This window comes from Neovison vison, chromosome 4, assembly GCF_020171115.1.
Source record: "Neovison vison isolate M4711 chromosome 4, ASM_NN_V1, whole genome shotgun sequence".
NCBI classification, from domain to species: Eukaryota; Metazoa; Chordata; class Mammalia; order Carnivora; family Mustelidae; genus Neogale; species Neogale vison.
Window position 1 is genome coordinate 149,565,827 of NC_058094.1, and position 20,616 is coordinate 149,586,442.

The 20,616-nt window shown below is 32.5% G+C and overlaps 1 non-coding gene and 1 pseudogene across 1 annotated transcript; both read left to right on the top strand.

Moving 5' to 3' along the window:
• The first annotated feature begins 10,773 nt into the window (after positions 1–10,773).
• LOC122904019 lies at positions 10,774–11,571 on the top strand (annotated as a pseudogene).
• A 237-nt stretch (positions 11,572–11,808) lies between these two features.
• Positions 11,809–11,945, top strand: LOC122905654. Its single transcript, XR_006384382.1, has one exon. It is a non-coding gene; the product is annotated as a U4 spliceosomal RNA (small nuclear RNA).
• Positions 11,946–20,616: the final 8,671 nt, after the last annotated feature.

Sequence of the window (20,616 nt, forward strand, 5' to 3'; positions counted from 1 at the left end):
GGAAAAGCAGTCATGTGAATACTTACAGTGTGATGTCAATGGCTGCTTTCATGCTATGATAGCAGAGTTGAGGCAGCTGCCGTAGAGACAATATGATACTTTTAAAGCCTCAGATATTTATTTTCTGGATTTTTGTAGAAAAGATTGCCAACCCTTTGTCTTGATGAATGTAGAAATAAAATATATTTGTGGTTTAATGAATTATCTGTATCAGATAATCTTACTTTCTCTGTGACCTATGCATACATACAAAAACATGCACGTTCATGAACATGATTACTTAACTCTATGGAGTAGGATGTGTTAGGTAGTGGCTTAAGAAGTTTATGTGTATGATTCATTTAATTTTGCGGTATTCCTATGCATTATTATGTCATTTTGCAAATATATAAACTGAAAGTCTGGGAAATGATATAATTTGCATAACATGAAACAACTAGTGAGTGACAGAGGAGGTTTAAAAACTTACACATTCTTATTCTTCCCTGTGACTGGCCAGCTCTACCTTAGAATGTTAAAAGTGTTCTCTGGATTCTTAGATTATGAGTTTTATTCTTACTCTTTTCATTTATATATTCTTCTTTTCTTATGATGAACCTTTATTATTTTATTATTTACTCATTTTTTATTAAATTTGTATTAAAAAATTCTAAATATAGCCATCCCAACTTAATAGTGGTTCAACTTACTTTTCTTTTTTTACTTTATAATGAGATGAAAGCTATACACATTCAGTAGAAACAGTACTTCAAATTTTGAATTTTTATCTTTTCTTGGGCTAACAACATGTGAGATGATCCTGTTTCATGATGTTAGGCAGTGAGAATGAAACTCAGCTTACCTGTCAGCCTCATGATGATGAGGGTTAACAAAATTAATGCACTTGTAACCATTCTGTACACATAGAGTCACTGTTTTTTACTTTTAATACAGTATTCCATAAGTTAATTGAGATATTCAGCACTTTATTATAAAATAGGCTTTGTGTTAGATGATTTTGCTCACGTGTAAGCAAATGTAAGTGTTCTGAGCAAGCTTAAAGTAGGCTGGACTAAGGTATGATACTTAGTATGTTAGGTATACTAAATGCATTTTGGCTTAGAGTATTTTAAATTTGCATTGGGTTTTTTGGGACATAACCTCACCATAAGTCAAAGAAGATCTGTATTCAGCAGTTGTGAATTTAAAAATTGGTCAGATTTAACTCATCATTTGTTGGCTATATCTTCCTTTTATCCTATAGGAAACCACAGTTACATTATTTTATAGAGTCATTGGTGCTGGATAAATGATATAATAATTATTAAACTAAAGCACAAATTGTGTGTGTGTGTGTGTGTGTGTGTGTGTGTGTGTGTTATTGTTGTTGTTATCAGCAAAACTCTGGTAAGTCTGAGAGTTATAATTTAATGTTATTTTTTTGAAAGGATGCTGGTACTTCGTAGTGACAAAGACCATTAGCAAAATATTAAGAAATGAAGAAATACAAAGTTTAGATTTTTTTTTCCTTCTCAAAACTTCTTGCAAGAGTGATTTATTTTCTCTATTGATGGTTTCTCATTCTTTCACCTTTTGAATTAAAAATTCCACAATCCATTATTCTCTCAGAGGCTGACATTGTAAGCCAGTAGCCTTTTGTCGGATGTCTTTAGCCTTAATTTTTTCTACAGCATTTGACATTATCATATTACTTTTCTTCAGATAATCCTCTCCTCTTACATCTTTTATTGTGCAGTATAGCAGTACTCCTACTCACCTAGAGTGTTGCCCATCTCTGCCAGGCCAGTTCCTTAGCCTCATCTGCGGGGGTTCCTTGACAGCTTCCCTTCACCACTCTACGTTCCCTTTCACTACATGTCTCAGCCACCCTGAGAAACTTTTTGTTTGCTAAACCAGCATGCTGTTATCATCTTTAGGTCCCTCCTCAATGTTCACATCCTTCTAGCACAAATTTTCTCCCTTCTTCGTTTGGCTGGTTTCTACTCATTTTCTTTAAGCTTCTACTGAGTTGTCAACAGCCTCCAGAAAGGCTTCCTTAATTTACTAAAGAGAGATTATTTCTTCCTTCATTGGACATTCATTTAGATTTTAGATTGGACATTCATTTTATTTATATTTTTAGAGTAGAATTCTACTGATTTTCTGCCAGCTATCAACAGTGGGCAAGGTGAGTATTTAGGATGACTGCTTCTTACTCATTTTTCAAAAGTTTCTGTAGTACACACTACATTGAACATGATATGTATGTGATAACAATTTTTGATATTAATATTTATTTAAGCAAAAACTAGGAGAATGGCATAGCATGTGACTTCTGTCATGTTACTGTGGTTAAATGTGTGTACTATAAATCTGATGGTAAACATATCTGAAGAACACTTTGATTTCCATGTTTAAGTAGTAGGAAAGAATAGAGGCATATAAGAAAATGTGCAAAGGTTAGCAATTTATCTTGTTACAAATGGCTCACAATTTCAGGCATTTTCTTATCATGATGAAACCTGTGTGTGATTATAACATGTGTAGATGTGCTTTAAAATCTGTATGCTATTAAATGTATAAAGTGCAAGTGTTTTGAATTATGTATCAATCCTGTATTCCATTAATTGGCGATATTCGTTGTAATATATGTCAGAGATTAAGTACACTTTGGCATTTAGAAGGGTAAAAGAAGGGTGGGAATACTAGATTGTTGCCGCTGGCTTTAATACTTTAATGTTAACAAAAAATTAAAAGTGAAGAAGAATTTGAATGAATAATTTTCAGAGATATTTAATGTACTATAAAGTATTTTATTCACTTTTGTCTTGAAAAGAAAAAAATCTGTTCATTTTATTTTTTGTAATTAAGTCTAAGATACGGTTTTAGTTTGGGTTATGCTGAGAAAAAGCTTGGGATCTTTAGGCTGGACATTGTCAATGAGAATAGAAACCACTACTATAGCTTCAGCTGAAATCAGAGGTAGGTCAAGGGGTTATAGGAATGGCCACCCAAAGTGCCTGCTATACCAAAGTCATACCTATATTTTATTTCTTACTGAGGAAGAAAAAAGATTATTGTCAATTATGTTATGGTATGATATTTCCTTATCACTTAGACATTTTGTTTTATACTTACTTATTTTTGTATTTATTTTTAAAAATATTTTACATTTTTTACACAGGCTCCATCTTTCTTTACACATGTATGTATGTATGCAAAATAAATTAGATAATATATTTGTAAAACTCATATGCAAAGTCTGACCATTCTTAATGATGCTTTGATCCTAAATTGTCCATGTTTTTGTTTTTTCATAAATTGTGCTATGTGACATTGTGTGTTAGTGATACAGCATTTCTTAAAAGTATGTTCTTCTGTTTCTCTGGGACTTTAAAGTCCCTGTACTCTTTCTGTTTGTTTGGATTCTCATGGGCAGGAAATGATAACTATGTCACAACTGTTTCCTGGCTGGAGTGATTGTATTTAATTCATTTATTTATTTAGAGAATCAGCCTTAGACTTTTATTTATTTATTTATTTATTTGCTGGAGTGATTTTAAGATACATCTTGATTTCAGAGATGTTAAAATGTTAAGAAAAAAAAATCTGCATCTCAGATTAGACGAAGCATGGTATTTATGCCATATTAAGTGAAGAGTGAAAACACTCATCAATTACCTAACATTTGCTGCTCTCTACATTTTTGTAATATAATTTTTCATATTTTAGTGTATATATTTATTTTTAAAATAAATACTAGTGAAAGATAATTAGATTGAAGATTAATTTATTAAATATTGTCCTTATATACTATATTTTTAAAAAAATGGTGTGATGTGTCACAAGAATGCCAGAGGTAGCTTTCTAGGCTATTTTGCTTAAAAAAAAAAAAAAAAGTTGTATTGATTTATAGTTGGAAAATTAAAATAAAATTTTATTGAGGTTTTTTTTTAAACCCAGAGTTATGTTCAGTCTGTTAATAGCAAAGTAGTTTGTTGTATATTGGTCCAAAGTGATGATTAAGCACTTAAAATTCTAATAAATATTAGAAGTATACCATCTTGTGCTTTTGGTCTTCAGTTCTTAGGTGTGTTCATACTTCTTAAGCTTAGAAGTCTTTTTCAGACTGAAGGGGGAGAAAAGGGAAAACAGCTGCCATTTATTAAAACTTTATGATCAATATTGAATCCTTAGTAAGAAAAAGAGGTTAGTTACATGGAATGGAGACAGAGCTTATAGATGGTCAAGATTGAAGAGCTGATAATTTAGGCTGGAAGAACCTTATTGCTTTTGCATTCTTGCCTTGATGTCTTCTGTTCATATTTTTATATGCAACCAGATTTAGGAACATGAATTGCCAAGATTATAAATTTAATATATTTATTTTAAAAACACATACCATCCTGGTATGTCATATATTTCTTTATAGTTTTGATAAAGAATACATCTAAAAATTATAGAAGACAAACATTTGAAATATGATCATTAAATATTTTTAGAAAAATATTTTGAGCCTTTGAGAGTTCTCTTTTTAAATGTTTGCACATATTTTGATTTTTCATTTTGAGAAGTTCTATAAAATTTCTCCTGAGATTGTTTAAGCTGCTCTCTGCAAATAGTCTTGAATATTTTCATTACAACAGTTCCTTTTGGGTAGGATTTAACCCACATTTTAGAATACTGAAGAGTTCATTAGAAGCTATTTTCCTCAGTTTTCTTTACTTATATTACCTGAAATGGATGAATAGATTAAAGGATGAAATAAGATAAAAAATTTTTGTTGTTTTTTCACTTGCTACACACACGAATCAAATGAGTTAAATGGATTAGACACGGATTAAAGCAAGAAATTTAAAGACCATATCGAGATATTCTGGCATACTCTGTCACCAAATAACCCCATGTTATGCCCTACTGATTATATATATATATATATATATGTGTGTGTGTGTGTGTGTGTGTGTGTGTGTGTATGTATGTATGCATATAATATATATGAAAGCTTGAATAGATTCATAACTGAAACACATTTTGCAAGATGAGTGGTTTTAAAAATTACCTCAATTTGCAATTTCAAATATTAAATTGATAATTCGGTTGCTGAAAATAAGATAATTATATAATTATATTATGACATAGGCTTAGTTAAAAATCACCTTTTTAATGGATAAACAGTACAGCAATGTTTGATGGTTCCAATAGCTTAATAATATAGCAAGTGTAGCTTAAGTGAAAGCAGAGTTCTTTATTAATCTTCTGGGATGTAATGAAAATCTTAGTCCTTACTTAGGCATGTTGAAGAGGTGATTTACTGCTCTCACTATAGCTACAAGAAAAAGGTACAAAAATCCAACCTTATTTTAGCAGAAGAATCAATTATGTAGAGGCATGTTCTTTATCACTCATGTAACTTTGGAAATGACACATTTAACAGATCTCTGACTCCTCAATTTTGAAATGAGAACAATGGACCCGTGATCTCTATTATTACTTAAACATAAAATGTTCTGATTCATAATCCAATGCAAGTCTTTCATTATTACTTAAAATCAAAGCCATATCCTAGAAAAATGAATGTTATAGAACTTTAATTTTTGGAGTAATTATATTTGCACTTTATTTTCGGACATAATCTACTCAATTTTCTGGAGAGTTATATGCATTTTTGACATTGACATTGGGAAAAAGTGACACTATTATAAAAAATTCTAAATATAGTTAGATTTAGTTCCAAAATTTGGAAAAAATCAGACAGATGACTTTTAATGAAAAGATAAAACAACCATTCAAAAATAATAGTCTGATAATATAATCAAATGATGCCAATAGAAATGAAGAGGACATCAAAATGTCCACACAACCATATTTTGAAAGAAAACTTATAAAAGATGAAGCAAAATCTTAGGATGAGTTAAGGCTTGAAAAATTATTAGTAACCAAATGATGTGAAGATTTTTAAAACATTTGAACATCTTTGAAACACTTTGATAGGTCCAGTGTAGTGAATGCAGAAGTCCCCTGGCATACTAGATTAGGACAACAAAGAGGAAATGCTTTAACATCCTTCAGTGCTTTTTTTTTTAAGAAAAAATGGAGATAAAACAAGAACTTTACATTGCCACTGCTATCACTGCTGCTAACCTTCAAGTGCTTAACTCAAATTTATTTTCTTCATGAATCTTTAATTTACTTTGTACTCTTTGCACAGAATGTTTCCCCCTCTTTTCTCTGGCTAATCTTACTCTTCCTTTAACACTCTATGAAATTTCCCTGCTACAGTCTTTACTTACACAATTTAGTCTAGAACATAATTTATTTGCATTTTTAATTTGAACAATATTTGGTTTACTGACTGGACAGAAACAGTATCTGTTGGAGAATATATACCTTATTTTGCAATCCCTGTTTTCTAGCTATCTGGCACTCTATCAGGAACGTAAAAGAAAATAATAAATATTTGACAAATATAAGCAAATGAATAAATGATGTATGGCTTATTGTCTCCCAATATTCACTTCCTCCCATCCTTTAGTATAGAATACTTTTAATTTTGCTGTGCACATGGCTGCCAAGGTAAAAACATTCCCAGACTTTGTTATAACAAAGTTTGTCTGCATAACTAAGTTCTGGCCAATGACACATGAGCAGTAGAGCTGTATCTTCTGACTTGAGCCCTTAAAATCTGCCAGGATCTGTATGTGAAGGTAGGAGCTAGTACAGTCCTCCTGGCATAGAAAATGAAGCTACTTTTTGAGGATGGTACTTTTTAAAAAGAAGTGCTACTTTTTGAGCAGGAAACATAGAAGAACTGGGCTTCTTAATATTGTGGAGTTAATTGTTAGGCATGATCTACTTACTCAGATCTTGACATGAGAGAAATATAAATTTCTTAAGGTATTATAATATTTGCATTTTTGATATTGTACCTAAAACCTATATCCTAATATAACTTAAGATAATGTCATCCTGAATATATTCTAGGGACTTTGCAGTTACTTAATCAAGCACTAGTACTTGAAAGCAAAACAGGCTTTTATTCCCCATTGGCTGAAGAATAGTTGAAGATTTTGTTAGCTGGAAAAAAAACTTTAAGCAAGAATTGGGCTGAAATTAAACCCATGTTTCTTTTCAGTTCTTTTTTCCTTTATGTTGGACAACATTTCAATTATGGTTTTACATCTTTGTTATAAAGAATGATTTTAAGCAAAGAAATGGGAGATGGGGGATTGAATTGTTAAGGGCAAACATGGCAGTAGAAAAAGAACTTTCTAAAACATAAAGCAGAATACATTTCAAAGGAAATGTGTCAGACATTTAGAAATATTGAGACTAGTTCAAAGGTTCCTGGGTTTTTGGCTCTTTTCTTTTGTTTCTAATCTGCATAAGTGATCTAGACATTGAGACCAGCTGCAAATATGTTTAATTTGATGATACACAAAGAGGAAACCTGGAGTAAATGGAAGACAAAGTGAATGGGAGGTCAGAACTTTGTGGTAGAGAAGTCACATCATATCATACATGTGGTAAAGAGAGACTAAATTATACATGTGGTAAAAAGAGAAAATTGATTTAGAATACAAATGAAAATATATTTCAAAAATATCAAAGTATCACCTTTAAGTCATGACTATATTGAAATTATATTAGCTAATTTGCAACAAAATAAAACTGCCCTAGAAGAATTAATAACTTAAATTATTATTCCTTCATGTGCTTACCACCTTGAGAATATAGTCATTTGACTGACAGCTGTTACACCGATATCTCAGATAATTTCACTAATGGATATAATGATTATACACATGACTGTATAGAAAGGGTAAGTTTTGCAAAGAAGTTGCTATAAGACATGGAGCAAAACTGGAAAATCCCAAATGAATTTTGCATCAGGGAGCATTCTTTTTCAATGTTAGTCTTGAATTGTGAGAGGAGGATTTGGGTTCCTATGATTGATTTTTATAGTGATTTTGCTGAAGTACTTTTAATGTAGTTTATTTCAAAACAAGGTTCAATATTATTTCTCCATAAGTAAAATGGAATGCCTTATAGTTATTTTAGCATTAGAAAATAGTATTAAACTTTTCATGATCTCTGCATTTTTATCTTTACCCAGAATCTCTCAAAACTTTAGTCCTTAAAATGGTTTAGTTGTGACATTAATAAATAGTTTGTATTACTTTGCTTCCGGAGATCATATGTTGAGATTCTTTAATTCCACTTGAAACAAACATTACTGAGGGACCTAAACATAATGTGATAACTAGATCTCACTCTAATTACTGCAACAAATTCAAAGAGGCATTTAACTTCTGGATTTCTTAGAAACCCTTCTGACCGGAGCAAACATTTAACCTGCCAGCCATCAGTAAGTCTGCCAAGGTTAACAAATAAAAATAAAGGAGACCCAGCGAGATTTGAATTACAGATAAACACTGAAACATTTTAAAATATAAGTATGTCCCAGCATCTGGGTGGCTCAGTTGGTTAAGCATCTGGCTTTGGCTTATATCATGTGTTGTGTTCCCTGGTCTGTAGGGAGTCTTCTTTCCCCTCTCCCTCTGCATCCTCTCCCCACCAATCAGGCTCTCTCTCTCTCTCCTTCAAATAAATAAAATCTTTAAAAAATATATAAGTACATTCCATGTAATATTTGGGTCATACTTATATTTTAAAAATATTCATTGTTTATCTGAAATTCAAATTTAACCAACTAGTCATTGACAACCCTAGTCATTGCTTTTCCACAGTGCTGGGACTGGTCAGGAGGAGGTTTGTCTGCAGGAGGTTTTGCATGAAAGAGGGTAAATGACCAATTCCAAATGACGATCAGTAGGGTGTCAGATGGAAATAAGAGTTTAAATAGTCATTTAGGGAACAATTCTGATTAGATAACTGGCTCCAGACTAAGTAACTGCATTAACCCTTCTCTCTTTAAAACATTTTTTTTTTGAAGACATCAAAAACAAATCAGAGAGCAAGGAGCTACTGAACTAAGGTCAGGTGGAATTCAATGCCAAAATAGGACAAGACTCAACCCTATATCTTCTATGCTGTCCAGTTACTCCTAAAAGTTCTGTTCCCTTCTCTACCAACCAATAGCTGCTTTTATTTTTAGGACCTTTAATAGTATAGGGGTGGAACTACTCTTTCTACAAACTAATGGGCTGGAGGGGAATAAATTAAAGTCAGCTGCTACCAATGATAGGCCTTCTGGTGATATAATCTCTTACCTTCTGAAAGTGTGACCTATTAAAGCCTGGTACTAGGACCAAAGTCCATCTTGGTCCTGGACTGCTAGCACCCTCTGGTGCCTGATAAAAGAAAACAAAAAGGCTCTCTGGGGAGAAAAACACAACAAAACAAAACAAAGCAACAACAAAAAGTCTTAGTCCTTAAATGACATTTCAAGTATCTAAAAAATATATCAAATATAATGATATTAATAATTATAATATCAAATATTATATTAACAAGCAAACAAATAAATAAAAACAAAACCAAGACCTAAGTCAGGCTCAGCAGAAACAAAAGGTAACAGAAATATACTTCCAGTAATTTCAGGTATTTGAATTATAGATGGTCCTCAACTTAGAATGGTTTGACTTATAGTTTTTTTTTACTTTATGATGGTGTGGAAGCTATATGCATTCAAAAGAAACTCTACATCAAATTTTTAATTTTTATTTTTGTCTGAATTAGCAATATGCAGAATAATACTATCCTGTGATGCTGGGGGGCAGCAGCAAATCAAAGGTCCAGGTCATCCATGTGATCATGACAGTAAACAACCAATACACGTAAAACCATTCTGTACTCATACAATCATTCTGTTTTTCTCTTTCAGTACAATGTTCAGTAAATTACATGAGATATTCAGCACTATTAGAAAATGGGCTGTGTTATATTCTTTTTTCCAACTATAGGCTAATGTAAATGTTCTGAACATGTTTAAGGTAGATTAGGCTATACTATGATGTTCAACAGGTTAGTCTATTAAAAGCCTTTTCAACTTACAGCATTTTCAATTTATCATGAGTCTGTTGGCACATAAAAACCCATTGTAGTTCAAGGAAGTTCTGTATTATATAAAGATAATTAAAAAATACTCTTTATGTATATAGAGATGAAAACCCAATAAATTTTTAGATGGAAATTATAAAAGGAAACATTGCATTTTGAATAACTAGCAGGTAAATTATATTGAAAACTGCAATGAAAAGATGGTTTAAAAGCATATTATCCCAGCTGAAAGGAGAATTAGTGAATTGGAAAATGTGTTAAAAGCTCTGCAGATTGATGTACAATATACAAAAGAAAATAACAGAATTGATGATACACTGAGAATATATGTGTACATATATAATATCTAAATTAAATATTAAATATCTAATCTAAATATATATATTAAATGGGTTATAGAAAGAAGAAATGGGAACAGATTCAGTATTTACAGATCTAATAGCTTAGAACATTATCAAACTGATGAAAAACATCATGCCCACAACTATTCAAGAAGGCAAAAAAGTCCCTCAACATAATATAGAAGAAGAAATCCAAGTCTACAGACATCATAATAATATTGCGGAAGAGTAACACAAAGAAAATATTTTAAAAGGGCCAAAGGTAAAGGAGAGATTACTTCAGAGGAGGATAGGCTGACAAACAGTTTTTAAAGCAATAATGGAAGACAAAAAGAGTAGAAAAATAGCTTCAGGTTACAGAAAGAAATAGCCAACCTGTAATTTAAAAATCACAAAAATATTATTTAAAACTGTAGACAAAGTGCTCTTTCTGCCGCCATCTTGGTTCCGCGTCCCCCGCACAAAATGCCTGGTGAAGCTGCAGAAACCATCCCTGCTACAGAGCAGGAGTTGCCACAGTCCCAGGCTGAGACAGGGTCTGGAACAGAATGACAGTGACGAATCAGTACCAGAGCTTGAGGAACAGGATTCCATACAGGCAACCACACAACAAGCCCAGCTGGCAGCAGCCGCTGAAATTGATGAAGAACCAGTCAGTAAAACAAAACAGAGCCCGAATGAAAAGAAGGCATGGAAGGCTATGTCCAAACTGGTCTTCGACAGATTACAGGGGTTACAAGAGTCACTATCCCGAAATCTAAGAATATCCTCTTTGTCATCACAAAACCAGATGTCTACAAGAGCCCAGCTTCAGATACCTACATAGTTTTTGGGGAAGCCAAGATCGAGCATTTATCTCAGCAAGCACAACTGACAGCTGCTCAGAAATTCAAAGTTCAAGGTGAAGTTGTCTCAAACATTCAAGAAAACACACAGACTCCCAACTGTACAAGAGGAGAGTGAAGAGGAAGAGGTTGATGAAACCGGTGTAGAGGTTAAGGACATGGAATTGGTCATGTCACAAGCAAATGTATCAAGAGCAAAGGCAGTCCTAGCCCTGAAGAACAACAGTAATGATATTGTAAATGCTATTATGGAATTAACAATGTAACCATCTGAAAACGAGGACTTTCTTTTGGTGTTTCAAAAGAATAAGTGCAGCTTGGTTTGAAATTTGTACTGTTTATATCATTAATAAAGTTATGGCTTCTTGTTGGATGAAAAAAAACTGTTGACAAAGTAAAATAATTTAAAATAAACTATAGAAGAGAGATTTTATCACTAGTAGACCATTAATACAGAAATTCTAAAGGATGTTCTTAGACATAAGCAAACTATACATAATGGGAGTACAGAGTTGTATGAAGGACAAAAGCAGCAAAGAAAATGATAAATATGTTCAAATATACACAAACATTGACTGTGTAAAGCAATAATAATGTGGGGTTTAAAGTATGTCAAATAAAGCTTTGCTCAGTGGCAGTATCGTAGCCAATGAGGTTTATCCGAGGCGCGATTATTGCTAATTAAAGTATGTCAGATAAAATTCCTGCAGTCATGCCATTATATAAGTAAAGAGATAAATGGAATTAAAATGCTTTAAGGACCTTAATTTTTATTAAAAAACTTGAAAAATTAAAGATTAGCAGCCCATATAAGTCAGTAATACATCTGTATGTGTTATGATGATTAAGATTATTGCTAAAAGTGCTTATAACTTCCATACAAAATGAGGAAATAAAATGGAATGATTAAAAAATACTTTGTTATTAAGAACAAACTTATAAAGTGAGAAAATACAATGCATATATAATGTTATATTTAAGTTAAATACACAGTAAGTATAATAAATATAGAATAAGTATTCCAATAAAATATAATTTCAGGCTTCAGTTAAAATATGTGCTATTTATATTAAAAATGTGTGCTATTTGACAAAGTACAACATCTTTTCTTGATCAAAACTCTTCAAAGTGTAGGGACAAAGGGTACAAAGCTCATAATCATAAAAGGCATCTATGAAAAACCCACAGCAAATATTATTGTCAGTGGGGAAAACTGAGAACTTTTCCCCTAAGGTCAGGAGCATAGCAGAGATGTCCACTATCACCACTGCTATTCAACATAGTACTGAAAGTCCTAGCCTCAGCAGTCAGACAACAAAAAGAAATAAAAGCCATCCAAATCAGCAAAGAAGAAGTCAAACTCTCCCTTTTTGCTGATGATATGATACTTTATGTGGCAAACCCTAAAGATTCCACTCTAAAACTGCTAGAACTCATACAGGAATTCAGTGAAGTGTCAGGATATAAAATAAATGCTCAGAAATCAGTTGCATTTCTGTACACCAACAGCAAGATAGAAGAAAGAGAAATCAAGGAGTCAGTCCCATTTACAACTGCATTCCAAACCATAAGATACCTAGGAAAAAACCTAACCAAAGAGGCAAAGAATCTGTACACAGAAAACTATAAAGTACTCATGAAAAAAATCGAGGATGACACAAAGAAATGGAAAACGTTCCATGCTCATGGAATGGAAGAACAAATATTGTGAAAATGTCTATGCCACCTAAAGTGATCTATACTTTTAAAGCAATCCCTATCAATATACCATCCATCTTTTTCAAAGAAATGGAACAAATAATCCTAAAATTTATATGGAACCAGAAAAGGTCCTGAATAGCCAGAGGAATGTTGAAAAAGAAAGCCAAAGTTGGTGACATCACAATTCCAGACTTCAAGCTCTATTACAAAGCTGTCATCATCAAGACATTATAGTATTGGCACAAAAACAAACACATAGATCAATGAACAGAAGAAAGCCCAGAAATAGACCTTCAACTGTATGGTCAACTGATCTTTGACAAAGCAGGAAAAGAATGTCCAGGGGAAAAAAGTCTCTTCAACAAATGGTGTTGGGAAAATTGGACAGCCACATGTAGAAGAAATAAACTGGACCATTTCTTGACACCACACCCAAAAATAGACTCAAAATGGATGAAAGACCTCAATGGGAGACAGGAATCCATCAAAATCCTTGAGGAGAACACAGGCAGCAACCTCTTTGACCTCAGCTGCAGCAAGTTCTTCCTAGAAACATCACCAATGGCAAGGGAAGCAGGGGCAAGAAAGGAACTATTCGGACTTCATCAAGATAAAAATCTTTTGCACAGAAAAGGAAACAATCAATAAAATAAAAGACAACTGACAGAATGGGAGAAGATATTCACAAATGACATATCTGATAAAGGGCTAGTATCCAAAATCTATAAAGAACTTATCAAACTTAACACCCAAAGAACAAATAATCCAATCAAGAAATGGGCAGAAGACATGAACAGATATTTCTGCAAAGAAGACATCCAAATGGTCAACAGACACATGAAAAAGTGCTCAACATCACTCAGTATCAGGGAACTACAAATCAAAACCACAGTGAGATACCACCTCACACCAGTCAGAATGCCTAAAATTAGCAAGTCAAGAAATGACAGATGTTGGCGAGGATGCAGAGAAAGGGAAACCCTTCTACACTGTTGGTGGGAATGCAAGCTGGTGCAGCCACTCTGGAAAACAGCATGGATGTTCTTCAAAAAGTTGAAAGTAGAGCTACCATACAACACAGCAATCGTACCCCTGGGTATTTACCCTGAAGATACAAATGTAGTGATCCGAAGGGGCACGTGCACCCGAATGTTTATAGCAGCAATGTCCACAGTAGGCAAACTATGGAAAGAATCTAGAGGTCCATCAATAGATGAATGGATAAAGAAGTGAAAAAAAAATATATGTGTATATATATATATATAAATTATATATATATATCACATATACCTCATATATATAAAATATATATATATATTACTGCCATTACTTTGAAAAGTTATCTTTTAAAGCACTTTAGTATGAAAAGAAAAAAATATTTTATTTTACCTTAATTCATTCTTTTTCCAACACTTCTCATTTCTTTATGTAGATCCAAATTTCTGCCTATATAATTTTTCTTCTCTTTGAAGGATTTTAAAATCATTTCTCACAAGGGAGATGTTCTATCTTGGCACAACTTCCTAGTTTCTAGTCCTATGAAAAAACTTTTTTTTTCCCACTTTTAAAGAACGATTTCATTCTATATAGAATTCCAGATAATTTTTTTTCTTTTAACAAATTAAGTATTTTATTCCACTTCTCATTTGCATGCTTTTTGATAAGAAATCTGCTGTAATTCTTATTTCTGTTCCTCTGTAGGTAATGCTTTCTCCTATCCCCTCTTGGCTTCTTTGAAGATTATCTCTGTCTTTGGTTTTCTGCAGTGTGAGTAGGAGTCATTTATTAAGGGTATTTATACTGCTTCATATTCTCTAAGCTCCTTGGATCAATGGTTTAATGTTTGTCACTAGTTTTAGAAATTTTTGGCTATTATAAATTTGCATACTTATTTGTTCTTTTTTTTATTTTTCTCATTTTCCAATACATGTTATACTTCTGAAATTATGAGTGAGACTTTCTGTAATTTCATTCTCTTTCTTTTCTTTTTTCTCTTTCCTCTCCTTTCCTTCTCCTTCCTTCTCTTTTTTCTGCAATTCATTTTGAGCAGTTTCTATTGATATATCTTTAATCATACTGATTTTTTCCTCAACCAGATGAACCCATCAGAAGCATTCTTTGTTACAATATTTTTGTTTCCATTATTTCTTATTGTAATTTCTCAGAGTTGCCATCCCTCTTCTGTATTTCTCATCTATCTTTGAATAGTGTTTATTTTTTAAATTGGAGCCCTGACTATATTAATTACAGTTGATTGTTTTAATAAACTTTATTTTTTAGAGTAGCTCTAAGTTTATAGAAAAATTGAGAAGTACCAAGATTTCCCATATATTTTCTGCCCCCACATAGAACATTCCCCACTATCAAAATTCCACACCAGAGTGGTACGTTTATTACAGTAGATAAACCAACAATGACACATCATTATCACTCAAAGTTTATATTAGGGTTCACTCTTGGTTTTATACGTTCTCTTGGTTTGGGCAAATGTATAAAGGTATGTATCCACGATTAGAGTATCATGAGATTAGTTTCACTGCCCTAAAACTCTGTTACATTCTGACTATTCATTTCTCTCAGCCCCTAAACCCCTGGTAACCATTATTATTATTTTTTTTTTACTGTCTCATGTTAGTCCAAACTCAACTTGCAGCAGTTCATCAGAATTACTATTAAGTGTTCACATATAAGTGTACAGCTCCAGTGGCTTCTGTCCCAGATAAGCAGATCTGAATGATGACTTTCTGGATTTGCTTATTTTTCTGGACTGTGCAGTGTGGTTTGCTTTGCAAACTAAATTCTCTGATGGGTCCAAGAAAAGTCATTGACTTTCACTTTGTTTCATTTTTACTTGTAAGGTGATTTCTAAGCTCCTTGCATATCTGAGCTGAAACTAGAGGTTCGTAATGAGGTTCATTTCTTTTCAATATAGAAGGTCCTGGAAAACAGTTAAAAATATATATTTAATATATACTAAACATTTAATACATTAATAATAAACATTAACACATAACAGTTAATATATAATAAATAATATATAATAAATATATATTAATTATTAAATGTCTTCTGTGTGTCAGATACTATTCTAGGTTTTTGCTGTGCCATCTTGAACAAAACTAGACTAAAGCCAGGTACTGCTTCCTTATAATTTTTACTCCTTGGTCTGTTTGCCTGACAGGGCTCTAAAAAAGAAAAGTCATAACAGCAGACACCCTTGATTGCACATAAGTTAGTAGACATTTTTAAGCATAACCTCCTTAGAGGTGGAGATAGGACATAATAGGGATACTATGAAGTGCCTTTATTTGTACCAGAAGTGTTTGGATTTTAAGCCCACATTTTCTTTAGTTAGCACACTGCTTATCCCCATTTCCATTTCCTCTTTTACTTTTAACTGTGAATCATCCAAATGGGGAGATGGTTATACTTACATTAGAAAATGAATTATATTAAGAGATAAGAAATAAAAATTCTGACATAGTTTCACATATACTGAAGTATGGGACACCAATCATCTAGGAGAGCAGATAATTCTGTTTTTCTATTGAATTGTTTACTCATTTATTCAGCAAGCGCTTCTGAATAGCAACTTTATTCCTGGCTCTATTTTAATCATAACAATAATTTAAACATATTCATTACTGCTGAAGAAATAAAAATCTACTAATGGAGATGCATATCCTTGTTAATATAATACCTAATCATAAATTCTATGTTATATCTACCAACAGAGCAAATGTTTGTAAGAACAACATATTAAAACATTAATAGCTAAATTTAATCTAAACCATATTGTCCATCTAGTATAAAAAGTTCACTCATAACTATATTTTCTAAGTATTTCTAAGTATCTAACTATATTTTCTAAAATACTTCTCTTCATTTGATTCTTTCCAGTTATACTTAAATGTTTACTAAAACATAATCTTAGTGAGCATAGGTTAACATTATTTCTGAAAGTCTTCTTGGGCCTTAGGGAATGGATATGATAGACAACTTTATCTAATTATACTCATGGGTAGTGTCCCACATTGTAATTTACTACACTTTACCTGGTTGATTCTAATGCTAGAGAGAGCCAGTACTCCTGGGGCTTGTAATCAGAGTTATTTTCTCCAGATGGAAGCAATGTGTATATAACTAATGTGTATATATGAGCTTGCATATGACTATGTTGGAAGGAATTAAAATTGGTAGATGAAGAGCAGAAAGTGGAAGATATTTCAATAATATTTCAACTTCAGTGCTCTTGATTCTGTTTTCAGACACAAGGTCTTGTCATTGATAGTACTAATGAAATGATAAAAGAGAAACCTGTAACTAAGTATAGTTGCACTTTTTTCAAAACCATGTGATTTAAATCTTATTAGGCCTCTGGAAATTTTAATTATGATTTAATAACTCATAAGATACAGTTATTTTCCTCTGATTTTAAAAACATGAAAGAATATTTAGAAAAACACTATTATTTTTAATTTAGGTAGCTTACGAAGTTAAAACAATGATGCACATGGATTTTATAATCTCAATAGACCATTTGTAATTTAGTTCAGATTTTTGGTGTCAGGAATATGATCTTACTATTGTATAAAATAATATGAGCAAGGGAATGTCATGGCTATCTTGCTTTTTTACAAAAGGATAATGTAAAAAAATATTGAAAATATGTATTGGGATGTAAGTAATCAGTATGGCAAGACAATTTAGAAATGTATTTTAATAATTATTCAGGAAATAGATATTGATAATGGAAGTAGAGTGAACATATTACATTTCAAGTCATTTAAGTAAAAAAATGAGATTGAAGATCCTAATGGCTACTCATTGTTGAGAAGTGTTAGGCATTGTGCCAGAATATTTTCAGACATCATTTTACTTAATGCTAACAACAAAAATGATACAAATTACTCCATTTTAATAGATATGGATTTTAATTATGAACATTATATGACTTGCTCACAATTGAACAATGGTGTTGTTGGGAGTCAACCCTTGTCTAACTCCAAAGATGTTCAAATAGTTTTTGCTGCTGTTGCTACTTCATTATTTCAAGCCTAAATGACATTTTTTTCTTGAGCATTCAAGCAGTTTATATAACAATATCCCAAGCAAGTGGTAAATGAAGTATAGCATGTCTATAGCAGATGATAGAAAATCATCTTTTGAGGATCTTATACAATATCTAGTTGAAATTATTTTCATAAATATTTATTTGTGGGGGGAGGGGTCCAAATAACTTTATTTGAGTGAACAGTACAAATGAAAGAAGTCAAGTAGATGTTTTGGTACAACTTATAGAAAGGAGATGGGATAGGTAACTCCAACATGAATGCCCTGTCTTGGTGACCAGGGAAGAAATCCTTCTAGCTTAGGAAGACAGCCTAAGGCTTAGCTCTCATTATCACTGCTTCCCAAGGTGTGCTTCTCAAAGAGGTACTTTGCCATGTCAGATTCGGGAGCCCCATCTTGCTCAGGTTGGTTATGTGTTCACCCAATTATTTGATGGATTTCACCTGCTCATTCACGTAATGAGTCTCAATAAAGTCACACAAATGGGGATCATTTTTCATTAACATTTAGAAATCCTATCCTGTTACAAGGACTTTCTGTTATGCAAATTAGTTTTTACCTTATTGCTTAAATTGGCTATATGTGATTATCATACAGAATTTGTTTTGGTTCATAAGCAGATTTTCTCAGAACATTAACATTTTCTAATGTAAAAAAAAAAAAAATCACCTGAATACAATGTGCAGTAATTCAGCTTAAATGCATTATTGTAGAAGATACTCATTCATTCCATACTCCTTTGGGCCACATGTTCTTCCCTAGAAGTGCTTCTCTTCCTTTTATTTTGACATGTCTCTGTAATTCAGCAGACTCAAACTTCCTTAAATACCATAAAATTACCTTTACCATTTTTAAGGCCAAATCCTGTATTTTCAGGACTATTTCTCCAATTATTAGAGGTTTTACATCTCTTTTAAACTGCTTGCTATTTTTATTGGAATTATTATTGTTTTGTTGGCACTCTGGTACAAGGTAACAAAGATTTTTAGTTGTACATTCCAGCTGTAGTTTTCCCTTAAGCCTTGTTATTTTGAGTGCATGATTTTGCAGGGTATGAAGTATGTTCAGTCACACATATATTGTATCATTACAAAAACACCCAAGTGAATTTGACACAAAAGAGAAATGTCAAGATTGATACATAAATTTGGGAGGAATCATCATATAAGAGGAACTTGAAGTAATAGAAATAAATTAGGTCCCTCATGGAGAGAATTAGAAAAGACTGATGATAGAACTCTGGAGACATTTGTAGGAGAAACTGAAGGAAGAAAGGGTCAGTGAGAGAGAAACAGTTTTTTGTAGCTGCTTTTGTTTGTTGTATTATTTATTTTATTTATTTTAACAAATATTTACTAGGCTATGTTCTCTTGGGAGACAAGGTTGTGAAAATGGTCTTGCTTTTTCTTTACTGCAGTTTCAGATCCTATAGTGAGTACTGTGAATTGTCTAAGACTGATGAATCAGACCTGTACCCCTAAAACAAGTAGTACATTTTATATTAATAAAAAATACACTTATCATGGTGAGCACTGAAAAAATAAAATAACTCCCCAAAATAAAAATAAAATAAAATAAGCATATATAATACATAAATGCTATGATTAAGTCAGATTGTCCTGAATTTTCAAACAGTCCCTTGTGACATCATTTTCCTACTCAAAAGGGATCAGAAGCTCTGCCTTAGTTTTCCTGTAGAATCTGAAAGAGAAGTATAGCTAGCTCCAAATTGGGTTGAATTCCATGGTTTCAAGGGCAGAAATTGGGATACTTTTCTCACCTGATTCATTTTCCAGTCTGTTTTTCAGGTATAAACACCTTAAAGTAAATTGTAACTCCTTTGTGAATTAACCAAGAGACACAATAGAGCAACAGAACTAATTAAATCTTGCTCTCTTTTGATTTACTTCTGTGAAGCAAGTCTTTAAAGCAACGGTGTAAGTGCATAGCTTGTACAGGTTTTGAACTTGATAGCATCACACTGTTTGTCAGTCATATATTTATTTGCATTGATTTTTTAGCCAGTTTTTTATAGCTTTCACCAGAGTTTCCAACCATGAGTAATGTGGTACACGAATAGAGAATCTCTGTTTTCCAGTCAGGCTGGTTTCTTCACATTAATTTTTTGGTGGCCACTTTCAAGCTATGGGGTATTTTAAGTTTTAACTAAGAATATAAGTGCATATTTGGTGACAGATCGAAGTTTATAAGGTAAATTGGTGATAAATTTACTCCATTTGAAGTTTCTTAATTTTTATTTTCAAATTACAGTGTCAATTTGTTTACTCCCTTTTTTTTAAAGATTTATTTATTTATTTGACAGAGGGAAAGAGAGAGAACACAAGCAGGGGGGAGCGGCAGGCAGAGGGAGAGGGAGAAGCAGGCTCCTTGCTAAGTGGGGAGATCAATGTGGAGCTCGATCCCAGGACCCTGGGATCATGACCTAAGCCCAAGGCAGATGCTTAACTAACTGAGCCACCGAAGAGCTCCTGTTTCTTCTTTTTAAAAATATTTTTATCCTCAAAAGTCTCTCTCAATACTTAGCTATTATAAATGAGAATGGAGACTGGAGACAAGATGGCAGGGAAGTAGGAGGAGGCGCCATTTCAATCTGTACCCTAAAGTGAGCTAATATCCCTATAAATGAGAATGAT